At 36.5% G+C, this 15,964-nt stretch overlaps 2 long non-coding RNA genes across 2 annotated transcripts; both read left to right on the top strand.

The window, feature by feature from the left end:
- The first annotated feature begins 1,482 nt into the window (after positions 1-1,482).
- LOC107785086 (uncharacterized) lies at positions 1,483-4,128 on the top strand. Its single transcript, XR_012707472.1, has 3 exons — positions 1,483-1,716; positions 2,828-2,929; positions 3,935-4,128. It is a non-coding gene; the product is annotated as an uncharacterized LOC107785086 (long non-coding RNA).
- Positions 4,129-5,293: 1,165 nt separating this feature from the next.
- LOC142174750 (uncharacterized) lies at positions 5,294-9,833 on the top strand. Its single transcript, XR_012703806.1, has 2 exons — positions 5,294-5,436; positions 9,645-9,833. It is a non-coding gene; the product is annotated as an uncharacterized LOC142174750 (long non-coding RNA).
- Positions 9,834-15,964: the final 6,131 nt, after the last annotated feature.

Raw genomic sequence — 15,964 nt, 5'->3', positions numbered from 1 at the left:
TTCCTAATATGGAATTTCGTAGCTAGTTATTAGTTTTATTCCTCGAGATAAAATTTACTGTAGCAATAATAACTTTTTAGTCATAATAAATTATTTAAAATAAAATATTACTAAATAATTCTTTTGCTTCAAGTTCTAAAAAGGTGTGATAATAGTTGGTTTAATAACTACAATTATTTGTCATGATGAAATGATATAACCACATATTTATTGCTACACAGAAATTTTATAGCTAATCATTAGTTCTTTTCATGACGTGAGACTTGCCATCAATGTTTTAAAAGGTGCGGGCGTGAGTCGATGCATTTTATCTCTCACGAGGCGAGGCGTAATGAGTTACACATATTTTCAAATTTTACTAATTTCAAAAATTTTAAGATAGATCAAATAAAACATAATTATAAAAATTATATTAAAATTAGAAATTATAACAAATAATCTACTTAAAATATTTATAAATTTATAATTCAATTATGAATAATGCGAAAAGTATGACATATATCGTAATATGCAAATTAACTGCAATGTCGTTATAACTCAAACATCAAAAGTAATGTATTCAATACGAAATCTTATATGTATCTCTTAAGGAGTAATGAATCTTGAAATAATTTCGATATTATAATTGATATTTTTTTAAATACTCTTTTTATTTAATATGCTTTCTATTTGAAAGAGAATTTATATAAAAACATAATTCACAATTTAAATATGATTCTCTAGCATCATTTATTTTTAAGTTTCAACAAGTTAATAAAGTGACACATAATTCACCATACTATACTATGGGAACTAATTATTTGTAAACAGAATTACTAGCTAATACTGAGCTATTAAATTAATTAGTATCAAATGATATATTCAATTAATTAAAATTTCTAAAAATATAATACAAAATTAATAAAGTGGAAGGTGTGAAAAATGGTAGAATAAGTAGATTATTTTTGGTTCCTGAAAGATGAGTTGGGAACATATAGAATGTACTAAAGTTTTATCTATAATAAAATACAATTAGTAGATTGTTTTTGGCTATTATAAAATTATAAATATAAAATATTGAGTAAGGCTTATTGATATATGGAGACGTTGAGATGGATGTTGTTGTAAGTACAAATAATTTTTTTTTATAAAAGGGTATAATATAACATTAAAAATCATTTTCAAAAAAACTCGCATATTGATGTATAAGATAATCGTTATATAGAGGTCTAACTGTATATTATAATGTATAATATTGTATAAATATTACTTGTGATTTCCAATTATTACTTTAACTACTACATATTTATATCTTATTATGTTGATAAGTTATATTTTTAATTTCATAATGATACAATTAGATGTAATAAATTGAAATAACAATATAGCTAATATTAAGATAATTCTTAATTACCTAGTTTCTTTTTACTATTTTTTAGGAGGGTAATCATGAATTTAGAATAAATTTTCCCTCCAAACTTTCCCCCTCTAAATTTTTTGGCAAAAATCAAAGCCTTAATTTAGAGAGATTAGAGGAGAAAGAAAACCCTTCCACCACATATCAGAAGAGAGCCAAAAATCGATTAAGGCACTGTCTCTTTAGCTGCTTCCGCCGCGTCATCAAATGCCATCTTCGCCAATTTAAGTACCCAATATACAGTTCATACCAACAAGGTGTATGAAATCTATACCGCTGCGATCTAAGTTCCTCGTCGCCCAAAACCTAACTGCTCAAAGGTAAGGAACTCTTCAAAATTTTCATCTTCTGGGTAGGTATTATGCATTTTGATTCTCACATACATGGTGGATTATTTGATAGTGAATTGGTCTAGGAGTTATTGTGGATTTCCATTATTTTTTATTTTTCTGTAAAAAGTTGTAGATTACTTCAAATACTCTACAATTTAGCATTTCTATCTCGATTTAGACATTGTTTTGATGATATAATAGTTGGTAATTCCTGGAATTTCTATTCACTTTAGTTTCCGTTTTCTCTTTTATTTTTGTGCTCTTTGTGTAATGGGTATTCTGCAATTTTGTCTCATTTCTTACACTGATTTATTTTTCTGATTTGTTAGTATAATAATTAGACGATGTTGGAGTTTTGGTCACTTTTGCTTTAATTTTATTGCTGGTGGATTATATGCAAAATAAAGGAAACTCTGGATCAAGAAATATTGTGAAAACTAGTTCCCAAAATTTTCTTGAGAAGCCAATGAATCAAATGAAATTAGAACAAGGAAACTAGAATAAGCATAATGAATTTTTGGAGTATGTTTGATGGAATCAATGTTGGCTAATAAGAAATTGACAGTCACAGCTCATGTATTGCTCTTTATGATCCAAAAAGAGTATAATAAGTACGTCATGTAGGAGGTTGATCTTGTATAGATTATTTTTCAACTATGACTAATAAGGATTATTCAATCAAATTTTGAAAGGTTGAATAATGCTCTTAAGAAAAGATTAAATCAGCCTCTAATAAGAATTTAAAAGTAAGAAGTTAACTTGGACTTTCATAAATTTTTTGGTAGTAGTTTACAAATACACAAAGATATGCTTTTCTTTAATACCATTCTTATCAGTTGCTCTTTGTCCTCTAAGATTATTGTCGCTCCATCTTATAAGATTGTTGTCCCTGTTGCATTTACTATTCTCATTCTCTTCTTTTTTCAATTAAGTGTATTCATATTTTCTTCTTGTGAATAGTATTGTTCAGGATAGCTGGGTTGACTTAAACTGTACACTAATCTGGAAACACAATTAGGTCTAGATTTAATGTGCTGTATCGTTTCACTTCTGAATTTTAACCTCTAGAATCTATCTAACAAAATTAAGTTCTTTACAGTTGGACAAAGTTACTTCTATCCGTGCTGAATTGAAGTGGCTCATTATTATTGCCAAATTATGATGACAAATACAAAGGTCTTGCTGCTACGTACGATATCGAGTAAGTATTGTTAAACTTTATCACTAAGTGGTATATGCCAATGTTAGTTAATAATGTTGCTATTTCCGTTGTTTAAATCAAAGTTGCAGGAACTAGCTAGTAAGAAGAGCAAGTACCTATTATCCAGAGCTACGACCAATAGAGCATCCTCTCTTGAAGGCTAATTAGCTTACTGATTGCTATATTATTCTTTAAATTGATTACAGTCTCACCCTAAATATCAGGAGAAAACAAAGTATTCTTGTCCCTTGCTACAAACGAATAAGAAGTAATCTTTGGTCCTACTTTAGGAAGCGTCGGATCAATCAAGGATCTTCTGATATTTAGACACACAAGAGCCCTAAGCAGTGTGTTTTTGAAAAATTTGGTTTGGTTCAAAGTCTTGGCTCTTATTGTCACACTTTAAAGCAGATATCAACTATACTGTACGATCCACTCTCCTGGTTCATTAAGTCCTTAGAAATGCTAAATGAATCATATCTTGCATTGACAAATAGCTGAAAGATTTACAATAAGAAGTGTAAATGTAAAGTTATGTGTGAGGGATGTCTACAAGTTCTAAAGTTTCAGTGTTGTCCCAAAATTCATGCTGACAGTATAATTTTTAATATATAGTACATTCAAATTATCAGATGATTATGTTGACTTTTCATATAGTTTTTTAGGTTCTTAAGTTGAAGAATCAAGAAAGAAATGGATTGTAAGCTAGCAAAGTTGGATATATGATGAGAATAAATTTAGAAGGATATCTGCTGTTCATCCAACTCTAACTAACTTTCTACCCCTAGCGTAGGAGTAAGGTATACATACACACTATCTTCCCAGACTCCACTTGTGGGATTACACTGGGTTTTTGTTATTGTTGTTGTTGTTGTTGTATAAAATCAATTCTAGAAAATATGTGATTTCTTTAAGAAAATTTCATATGACAAGTAAACTTTAGCTGTTTCATGTGGACATAATTCGACCATTTTCTTAACTTTTTTTTTATAATTGCTATTGCAGCTTATGGAGGAGCACAGAAAGCATCCAGATCGATTGGGACATGAGTGACTATTTTTTTCTCTTGTAAAAGTATATTGATATGTTTGACTAGAGCAACCTTTTAATATTTTAATTTATTTTGAATGATATTGTTGAACCTTTAGTTATGTTTTCTTGCTAATGTATTGCATTTCTTAAAATAAACTAAAATTCTCTACATATTTTATATTGCATTTATTAAAACAATTGAAGATATTTTGCTGTAGTTCTCTACATATAAAAAGCATTGATTCTTAGCTACAATATATAAATTTGTGTGGCTATCAATGTTTGTGGCAAATTCTTTAATTTGTAGCTATGAAATTTTTAAATTTGTAACTAAACATATATAACGTTGCCACCAAAAAGAATATGGTTATACATTTTCACTTTTTATAAAAAATAAAGAAAATCTTTTGCTACAATTCTATATATCTCATGGAAAAAAACGTTAAATCTTAGCTACCAAAAAATGTTTGTGGCAAAAACTTCAGCTCATATTTACAGACTTTTGAATTTGTAGCTAAACAAACCCACTATTGCCACGAAATTAAACCATACAAGTAGCCACAAAATCTGAATTTGCGTGGCAAAGAAGTTATATCTTTTGCTATGAGTATATTTTTTCGTGGCAAAAGACTTTTATCATTATAGCTACAACATCAAAAATATTATAGCAATAAGTATTAGTCCTTAGCCACGGATCATATAAAGTCCGAAGTTAACTTTTAGCTACGCTACATTTTGCTACGAATGCTACGATTTTTTTTTTGTTTCATATTTAGCTACGATGTATTTCGTAGCTGTATATGCATAATCTTGTAGATATATGGTATTTTGAGTGGAACATTTTTCTAAAGAAAAAAATGGCCTGTAAAAATAATAATACAATTTTATATAGTTATTAACATTACTACTTTCGAATATGTTTTAAATTACACAAATAACATGAGAAAATTTTATCAGATTTTCTTTATTGTAAAGATGAATTATTATGTTTCACAAGAAAAGAAGGTTATCATTTTTTTTTACCATTTTAAGAATTAACTGTACGAAAATTTGTACTCTTTAAATGAGATTATAAAAATTTGAAGTTGAATATATATATATATTTTACATGGATATTTTAATGAAATAATAGTGTATGTATTCATTTTATATGGTACCGCATAACCATGATAGTAAGCTATATAAAGTATGTTAAAAGTAAATAGTATTTTAAGTAAGTTGAGATAATTCTTAATTATGTGGTTAATTATTACAAATGGATAACAATCAACGTGGCAGCCTTGCATTAGGGTGTGATGACTCTTAGAGTCGCATACAAGGTGGCAAATTTGGAGAAGTTTGTCAAGAAAGCTAGTAAACAGGTGTTATTTTCAGCATCGGAGAATGCCACAAGAGTGTCAACTGTTGTCCAAAGCTTGTTTTAATTTGTCTATGAAGATGAATCTGCATGGAACCTTAGATGAGCGCTACAGAAGGTTTTTGCTTTCAACCGAGATATTCTTTTTAACTATATCGTTACTAAAGGTTTTCCTATTTTGCTTCCATCTTTTTTTAATTTTGCTCCCCATAGCATTCTGAACGCCTCCAAATCAGGTTATCCATTCCGTTCCAAAAATAAATTAGGGAAGCAATTCATCCTTTTACCATAAGCGAAATAATTAGTCATCCTCATATTTTGTTTAACGCCAAACAATCTTAAGTAAATTGTACAACCGCTTATGCTTCCATAGTAAAAACAGTGACAATTTTATCTCACAACAAAAATGTTGTACAAAAAGGAATGAACACTCTGTACATGTCTTTTTCTATATAGTTGTAGTTATTCTTACATCATTTTGATATGTCAGTTTTCTGTATCTACTCCTAATTATGGAATTTAACAGCCTTCACATCATGGAATTGTGTTGTTCCCTTCCCTCTAAGCCTAGCAAAGTAGTAGTTCTATTTCTCATCTTACATCTATATTACTAATACAATAATTGAGATATGGTAATGTTTTAGTTGCATATATGTCGCAATGAACGTGTGTTAGAGGGATTGTCAAGAGAATCGGTTCAAGTATATTAAGGCTATCCCTTCTTTCCTTTTGGCATAATCTATATGACACGAACGAAACGAGCAAATGCACAACTTCCATTATTAACAGATTAGCACCGAAATACTTGTCATTAAGGCATACTTGATTTCTCCCTTTATTTTTTTTAAGATATTGGGTTATTTGGTGTGATTTTTCAAGTATGAAATGCTAAGAATTAAATTACAAAATCTATAAATTGTAGGTAGCCATCTGCAGGAAGATGATTTCTTTCTATACAGATACTAGGTTATACAAAATGTCTGTCGTTACATTGTGAAACTAATTCATTCCTTCTCTAGAGTGTAGACTTCACTGGTTTCCACTAGTTCTTGTTGGTACTCTTTCTGGTCTGTTATGCGCATGTTGTAACTGGTAGTCTTGAAGATTTATCAAGTGTTTCCACTATGATTGATATTATCTTAAGATCACAAAAGTTAGAAATGAGAAAATATTATTTCAGAAGCATCTTCATTCAGTATCACTATCTTTTTGTTTTGTTCTGCTCTTTTGTTAGTGGAATCACCATACTAAATCCTTTTTACACTTGTAGTTAGTGACTGCAGATTTTCTAACAATCACATAATATTCTTCCTGCACTGGCTGCTGGCAAATGAACTGGCAAATTTCTGTGCAAGCACTACACAGTATTCTACTTTGTCAAGCAAAGTGAACCACATTAGAGCTTGACTTTAAACTCCAGCGTTCTGTTTTTGGCTGAAAATGATATGATGGTTGAGGATAACTACGAATTTCTTCTGTCCTCCAAACGCTAACAATGAAGTTTTTGTGTCTGCTCTGCCCTAGTGACTTATTTTTTTTGCTCACCTCTTTTCTCCTATCTATCTATATTTGGGTACAATGTGAGATAACATTTAATTGACATTTTATATTGGATAGTCTTTTTCTCTTTTTCTTTTATATTCAACAGTTGTGTGCGTAAATTTTGTCAAAATTCATATGTGTCATATTATTTCATGATATTAGCCAAAGGCATAATGGTCTTATGACGTACTGAGAAATTTTATTAACGTATTTCATATGCATTTCATGCATTTAAACATGCACATTTACTGTGAGCACGTGATTTTTGTTTCGCACGGCAATCGCTCCAAAAAGAAATAAAAAATAATAATTGGCCCTGCTGTACAATTTTGGATTTCTGTGCGGCACCTTGTTGATTTATTTGTGACTTCAGCCCATTTTTATTTATTTACTTTATTAAAATAAAATTCAAAAAAATATATGTGTCCTGCATAATTCAAACCGTAATCCGGTCGTTAAATAGAAAATCATGAATAGGCATTTTCGTCCGTGATTTTATTTGGTTTGACTGTACCTGTTTTGAAATATTTTAGTGTGTGTGCAAAAAAATTGTATTGAGTGTGTATTTAATTTTAATTTGATTTTTGGCTTAGTTTTGTTTTTAAAATAAATAAGAAAATGGAAATAAATAAAATAATAAAAAAAAGAAGAAAAAAGAAAGGGTCCCTTTATTCTTCCGGATTTGGGCCAATTTTAACAAAATTGGCCCAAACAAACAGCCCAAGACCCAGGCCTGCCCGGTCCAGGCCACCTGATGCCCAGGACGTCCAAACGACGACGTTTTGGTCCAGTGTGATCTGGGCCGTTGATCTCAGAGTGATCAACGGCCAAGATCAATTTCCCATAACCCATCAATAAACCCGACCCATCTTACCCGGACCGACCCCAACCTTTTACCCTTGAAACGACATCGTTCCACTTAAGCTATCAGATCCAGACCGTAGATCTAGATTGATCTAACGGCGAGATCAATCCACCCATTAACTATATAAGGCCATAATCCTACCCTGCCCCCCTATCCGAACCCCAGCCTTCGTCTTCAACCTCATCCCCTTCAAACCCTAGAGCCGCCCTTGTATCCCCCACCATGAAAACCGGCGGCATGAACGCCGGTGACCTTCCTCTGAACACCATAGAACCCCCATGCCATCCTGAACCCAAATCTACCAACCCCATGCTTCGAATCTTATCCCACCTTCTCGAATCTTCATTTGAAGATTCGAGTCGGAACCTAATCTACACCGATCTGCTCCAAATTCATACCAGACACTCCCCAGACCCCCCTCGTGACCAAACCATACTTGGTTTGGTCCGAATCTGATCAGGGAAGCCTGAATCCCAGATCTAAGTTTGAAAGTTTTGTGCCCTTCGTCACTGGTTCATACCGGTTCAACCGAAGAGATTAAGGTCTAATGGACTTCAATCAAAGTGTTTCTCATCTGAGAAACACTTCGATTAAAGTCCATTCAGCCTTAAGAAAAGTTTGTCCAAATCCGAGTTCAAACTGTTAAACTTTTCAAGTTTTAAGGTAAGTCTGCTTTCTTTCCTTTATTGTTTTAGTCCGTGTGATTGTTTAAAAAAGTCTGTTCATATTTGTTTTGATTTTATCAACTTTTGTTTGTCCACTTTACTTAAACCTCTGTGTTTGTCTAAACCCCCCCCCTCCTATTCTGATAAGGCATGTGTATTGGTTGTGTTTCGAGTTTGGACTGACTAGTTAACTCCTCGAGTGCATTTCTGTTTAGTCAGTATAATTCAAACCATGTATAGATACTGTTTAAATGTTTGATTTTTGGCTACGAATGTGTATGATAATGCTAATATAGTCGAGTCGACATGTGTCGTCAATTAGTTTCAACTGTTCGAACAATAACAAATCAACTTGCCTCTGTTGAACATTTACCTGAATCAATTAAGAACCAAGCCCTGTTACTTATAGTCGTGAATATGGTTTCAGAAACCTAAGGTTTGGTCTGTAACCGAAATCTGAGTTGGTGGCATGTGCACTTGTGCACAGCATGTGCATTGTGCACAGCCTGTTTTCCTGCATAAAAGGGTTTTCAATTTCAAAATGGGTTGACAGCATATGCTGTCAGATATATTCTACTGCCCATACTTGCTTTTAGATAATAAAATGAAAAAGTTGAATCTGCCAGGGAATGTGAATGGGTTTTAATACTTAATTAACTAAAGTGGAACTGAAAAAAGGTTAAAGGCACATGGGAGGGTACTGGGATACTCTAAAAAAAATAGGCTGTTAAAGGTTTAAGGAAGGCATATAAAAGGGGCAGACATCTGACTGAGGAGATAGACAGAATTAGAGGCAGAGGGATTAGAAAAGAAACACACACACACTGTGAAGATAGAAGGAAAAGAGAGAGTTGACAGGAATAGAAAGAGAGCAAGAAAGAGAGAAAACAGATTAGGAAATCAGAAATTTGGTCTCGTTTGTCTGAACTTCATCTATTGTCAATACATTAGGCAGTGTTGCTTCTTCTAAAAATCAATCGAGATTATTGTTAGTGTTTTGTGGCATTTGGTATATTCCGGAATTGGATTGTCTGGAGCATTGTTGCCATCACACTGTGTGCTATTTCGTTTGGCTGTTATTTTCCTTCAACTCTAGTTCCACCTCGCATCAGAATCCTTTTCTTTTGTGCTGTTCTGATTGTTGTTGCTATTCTGCTCACTGTTGTTGCTGCCCTGTCCTGCTGCTACTACTAGTCCTGCTTCTTTCTGCTGCTGATTTCCACATCTTCTTCTTCTTCTCCTTTGCATTTTCAGCATTTCCAGGTACACATTTCAAGTCCCGTATTGATGTAATTAAAACAGTTGGAAAGCATGAAATGAAAAAAGGTTGAAGAAGTTCAAGTATTTGTTGTAGTATTCATAATACATTAGCAGGCCTGTGAAAGTTGATTTAGTTTATGATTCAACAGTTCGAAAGTATGTATTGATATTTGACTGAGTTTACCCTGTTGTATTTTAACTCTGTAGTTGTTTGTCAGTAGGGGCATGTATATTTCGACTTTATACAATACTGTTCTTGTTTCATTTAGTTTTTTTTTGTTTAGTTAAGACTAGTCCACATAAGTTTAGTTAAGTTCAACTTGAGAAGTGTTCAGATTAAGTGTTGTATTTCGTTTAGCTCGTACATGATTCCTTGCCAAACTAAAGTATTTTACTTTGCCAGTTATCCTTTAATCTAGTCCAAATAAGTTCAGTTTAGTTCAACTCAAGAAATGTTCGGATTAGGTATTGCATTTCATCAATCTCATATGTAGTCTTTTGTTCGACTGAAACGTCCTCGCAAGGCATGGCGTTTTTTACTTTATAAGTAGTTAATCAGAAACTGACAAAAATCCGGATTAGGCAAAAGCCTATAATTGAATTAGCATGTACCTTTTTTTCTAGTTTTAAAGACAAATGCATTAGAAATGTAGCCATTTTAGGATATCCTTTTCTAAAATAGAGATGAGCCTCGCCAAATAAAGATGCAAAAATTGCGGGGCCCTCAATAAATAACCATGATAATTATTTAGAATTCAAGATAGGCCATTTAATAAATTTCATGGCCTTCTACAAAGATAATAACGCGTTAGACTCTGTTGGCGCGGCTTAATTAAATCACATTCTTAAATTCGGGTGCACATTGATGTGACCCAAATCTGAATCTCAACGAAGTCCAAATGTGTCGACGATCACGGGTGCATTGATTGTGACGTGGTTCGAGATGCATTTTCACAACGTTGCAATTCTATAAAAAATAAGTAATAATAATAAAGCGGTTTAAACTTAATAAAGGCACGTAAGTCATAACATGTATTTAAATCAGATATTTAGCCATTATAACAATTTAAGCGACCGTGCTAGAACCACGGGATTCGAGGGTGCCTAACACCTTCCCTCGGGTCAACAGAATTCCTTACTTAGAATTTTTGGTTCGCAGACTTCATTCGGAAAAGTCGAAAATTTCCTCGATTTGGGATTCAAGATAAACCGGTGACTTGGGAAACCAAAAGCCAAACCTTTCCCAAGTGGCGACTCTGAATTAAATAAATAATCCCATTTCGAATATTGTCACTTAAATTGGAAAAACTCCACCCGCGCATCTTACCCCTCGGGGCGGGGCGCGCAAAGAGGAGGTGTGACATTTACCCATGACTCAGACGGCGTGATATACACGTATATATATGTATATGGGATATGGAAAAATGTTACAGCGTTATATACGCACCACCACCTGATCGGCTGGTATACGATGATGATGTTGCCCACAGTGGCTGAAATATGACTCAGACGACGTTATATACGCGTGTATATATATATATATGGGATATGGGAAAAGGTTACGACGTTATATACGCATCACCACCTGATCAGTTGGTATACGTTGATGATTTTCCCTAGAGTGGCCGAGATGATATGATGGGATGTCCTCAGAGGCTGTGACGACCCGTCCGGTCGTTTTAAGAATTTACGCCCCGATTCCCTATTAACTGCTTTCCCCAAGTTTATTTCTGCTATTTTGATTTGTCGGGATGTTCGGATTCGAGTTTCGGAAAGTTTTGGGACACTTAATCCCTAAATGAGAGCTTAAGTGTTGGAAAGTTAATCGTAGTCAGAACAGTGAGACGACCTTAGAATGAAAATCCGTTGGTTCCGTTAGCTCCGTTGGATGATTTCGGGCTTAGGGTCGTGTTCGGATTGTGTTTTGGAGGTCCGTAGCTAATTTAGGCTTGAAATGCCTAAAGTTGAATTTTTGAAGTTTTCGGTTCGATAGTGAAATTTTGATCCGAGGGTCGGAATGAAATTCCGGAAGTTGGAGTAGCTCCGTAGTGTTTAATGTGACGTGTGTGCAAAATTTCAGATCATTCGGACAAGGTTTGATAGACGTTTTGATTGAAAGCATATTTTTAGAGTTTTTGGAATTCTTAGGCTTGAATCCGATGAAAAATAGGTGTTTTGATGTTGTTTTGAGCATTCCGAAGATTGGAACAAGTTTGAATGATGTTTTAGGATTGGTTGGCAGGGTTGGTTGAGGTCACGGGGGCCTTGGGTCTGTTTCGGATGCTCAACGGACCATTTTTGGACTTGGAAAGATTGCAGATTTTCTGCTGTTGTGTTGCAGAGGAAACATTCATCACGTTTGAGAGAAGATCTCGCGTTCGCGTAGAGCATCTGGGTGAAGCAGCTGAATCATGCTTCGCTTTCGCGATGAGGTCCCGTGTTCGCGAAGGTATGGACCCGTTGGTCTTCGCGTTCGCGACATGGTCCTTGCGTTCGTGTAGGGTCTACCAGTGTGAACTACGCGTTCGCGAGTGGACCTCGCGTTCGCGAAAGAGGAAGTTGGCCAGTAGATTTCTTTGTGCATCGCGTTCACGATAGTAATCTCGCATTCCCGAAGAAGAACATGTCTGGGCAGAATATAAAATTTCAAAGTCGAGGGTTAGCCATTTCTGTGAAATCAGAAATCTAAAGCTTGGGAGCTCCGACTTGAGCGAGGTTTTGAGGGATTTTCAGAGATATCGATTGGGTAACGATTCTTAACTCCTTTTTGCTTGTAGCCCATTAATACAAATACAAATTCATCATTTAATTTCGGATTGGAGATGAAAATAAGGGAAAAGTTGGAAGAAAGTTCTTAGACCTAGAATTCGACTTTTGATTGGGAATTTGACCTTAGATTTGGATAATTTTGGTATGCATGAACTCGGGAGAGTGTGAGGATTCTGAAAATTTAAATTTTACCCGATTCTGAGACGTGGGCCCGAGAGGCATTTTGGTCATTTTACCTAATTTTGCGTATTAGCTTAGAATTTCTTTGTAAAATCAGTTACTTGAAGTGTTGTTTACATTATGCAATTGAATTGAATAGATTGGGCCATTTGGAGTCGAGTACTCGTGGCAAGAGCGTGGTTTCGGGTTGATTTTGAGCCGGTTCGAGGTAAGTGGCTTGTCTAACCTTGTGTGGGGGACCTTCCCCTTAGGATTCGGTATATTTTATATATGAAATGCCTTGTACGTGAGGTGACGAGTGCGTACTTGAGCTAATTGTTGAAAATCCGGTTTTCTTTAAGAAGTTTCAGTTGTCCCTCTTCCTGTTTTCATTTTACTTGTGATTTAAGCCTGCTGTTAGCTTAGAAAATGCATGTCTAATTGACTTAATTGTTTATTTGCTGAAACTACCTTAATTGAATTATGTGAAGCATGCTAGATTAGAATTACATGTTTACTTGATACGAAATTGAACTTAATTAAGTATTCTTGTGTTGCTGCTGTGTGTTTTACTTTGGGACTACGGAACGGCATCCGGGGAGATCCCCTGTATGTATTTATGATTTGAACTAAGGTGCGGGATACCGAGAGATTCTCGGGATACCAAGAGATCCCTAGCACATATTGAGGATACCGAGAGATCCTCGGGATACCAAGAGATCCATAGCATTTATTGAGGATACCGAGAAATCCTAGGGATACTAAGAGATCCTTGGCATATATTGAGGGTACTAAGAGATCCTCGGGATACTGAGAGATCCCCCAGTTATTTCCTTGTGATTGTTTTTGCCTCTGTTTCAATTATTGAATTCCTTGTTTTCCTGTATTAGATTCTTATCGTTAGTTTTCAACTGTACTGCTTATTTTATACTGTCATGTCTTATATTCTTTATTTTATCTCAGTAGGGCCCTAACCTTCCTTGTCACTACCCGACCGAGGTTAGGCTTGACACTTACTAAGTACCACTGTGGTGTACTCATGCCCCCTTCTACGCATGTTTTTCATGTGCAGATCTAGGTACTGTGACTCAGTCCTATCACCCTTGAGGCGAGGCGACTGCTCCAGCAACATCGAGGTATATATGCCGCGTCCGCAGACCGAGGAGTCCCTTTCTATTCTAGCTTTTAAACATTTGCCCTTTTGTATTTCTTTTCTCTATTAGATATTCTAGAGTTAGAGTACTGTGTAGTGATCATTAACTTGTAATTCATGGGTTTCTGGGCCTTGGAGATATGTATTGGTTTCTGAGAGTTAAATATTGTGTATGTCGAACGGCACTTTTAAACACTGTTTTATCACTCTTCATTCTGTTTTAATTTGTTTTTATTTCGCACTTTCGTTATCTTCCGCAATTTAGGCTTACCTAGTCGTAGAGGACTAGGTGTCATCACGATGGTTTACGGAGGGGGAACCAGGGTCGTGACAAGTTGGTATCAGAGCCCTAGGTTCATAGGAGTCATGGAAAACAAGTCGATTTATTAGAGTCTCGCTGATTGGTACGGAGACGTCTGTACTTATCTACGAGAGGCTATGTAACTGTTAGGAAAAATTTCACTTTATTTGATTTCCTTGTCGTGCGATATTTTGACATCACAATTCTAAATTTCTGTCTTCTATTCTCTCACTGATGGTGAGGACACATGCTACACGAGATGATCAGGCACGCGCGCCCCCTACTGTAGCCGTCAGAGGTCGGGCCAGGGTAGAGCCGAGGACGCGTACGTGGTGCAGCCAGAGCACCTGCGCGAGCTACCGCCGAGGTACCACCAGCAGTTCCAGCCGGAGTCCAGGCACCTGACACGCCTACTGCTACTACTACTCCAGCTCTTCAGGAGACTCTGGCACAGTTCATGAGCATGTACACCATTCTGGCTCAGGCATGGTTGCTTCCCCTTGCTTCAGCTACATCTCAGGCCGGGGGAAGAGCACAGACTCTCACCGCTCGCACTCCTGGGCAGTGAGTGCATGTTGAGCAGGTCCCTGAGATTATTTATGTACTGCCTGCAGTGCCAGTTAAGCCCGAGGGCAGGGCAGCGGCTTCCGAGGAGGAGCAGCTGAGGCTTGAGAGGTTCAAGAGGTACAAGCCTCTTGTATTCAGCGGACTAGCATCAGAGGATGCTCTAGGATTTCTAGATGAGAGTTACCGTATTCTCCGCACCATGGGTATATCAGGATCGAGTGGGGTTTCCTTCACTAGCTTCCAGCTTCGAGGAGCCGCCTAAGAGTGGTGGCACACCTATGAGTTAGACAGTCCGGATGAGGCTGCTTCACTGACATGGACTCAGTTTTTAGATTTGTTCCTGAGAGAGTATGTTCCTCAGAGCCTTAGGGACGCATGGAGCACAGAGTTTGAGCATTTGCTCCAGGGTGCTATGACTGTCTCAGAGTATGCTGTCCGTTACACTAGTTTGGCTAGGCATGCACCAGCTTTAGTTTCTACTGTTCGCGAGAGGGTTCACCGGTTTATTAAGGGCCTTATTCCCAACATCAAGTCTAGCATGGATCGTGAGTTGGAGATGGATATTTCTTATCAAGAGGTGGTGAGCATTTCTAGGAGGATTGAGGGTATACATGATAGGGAGAGAGAGGAGAGGGAGGCCAAGAGGTCTCGAGAGTCGGGCCATTTCTCTGGTGCCCGTGCCCCAGCTGCAGGTCACGGTAGGGGTTATATTAGTCGTCCTGTTCATTCAGCTCTTCCAGCAACCAGTGGTATTCCAGCTCCTCCTAGACCTCAAGAGCCTTATTATGCACCACCAGTATCTAGAGCGCCTTCTTCCCAAGGGTCTTTCAGAGGTCAGTCCAGGAGACCTGGCCCGAGCCAGTCATAGCCACCACGTCCTCCCAGAGCTTGTTTTGAGTGTGGTGACACACGCCATGTGGTGAAGGATTGCCCTAGACTTGGGAGGAGTACACCTCCACAGACTTCTCAGCCATAGCATGCCCCGCAGAGTTCTCAGGCTATGGTTACAGCTCCAGTTGCTACCCCACCTGCTCAGCCAGCCAGAAGTGGGGGTCGGGGAGGCAGAGGTCGCCCTAGAGGGGGAGGCCAGGACAAATACTATGCCCTTCCTGCCCATACCGAGGTTGTTGCCTCCGATTCTGTCATCACAGGTATTATACTGGTTTGTTACAGAGATGCATCAGTTCTATTCGATTTAAGCTCCACTTGTTCTTATGTGTCTTCTTATTTTGCCCCGTATTTGGGTGTATCTCAGGATTCTTTGAGTTCCCTTGTTTATGTTTCTACTCATGTAGGAGATTCTCTTATTGTGGACTGCATTTATCGGTCGTGTTTGGTTGCTTTTAGTGGTTTTGAGACCAGAGC

Source organism: Nicotiana tabacum, chromosome 3 (assembly GCF_000715075.1).
Source record: "Nicotiana tabacum cultivar K326 chromosome 3, ASM71507v2, whole genome shotgun sequence".
Classification (NCBI taxonomy): Eukaryota; Viridiplantae; Streptophyta; class Magnoliopsida; order Solanales; family Solanaceae; genus Nicotiana; species Nicotiana tabacum.
This window is presented reverse-complemented; position numbering and strand designations above follow the sequence as displayed.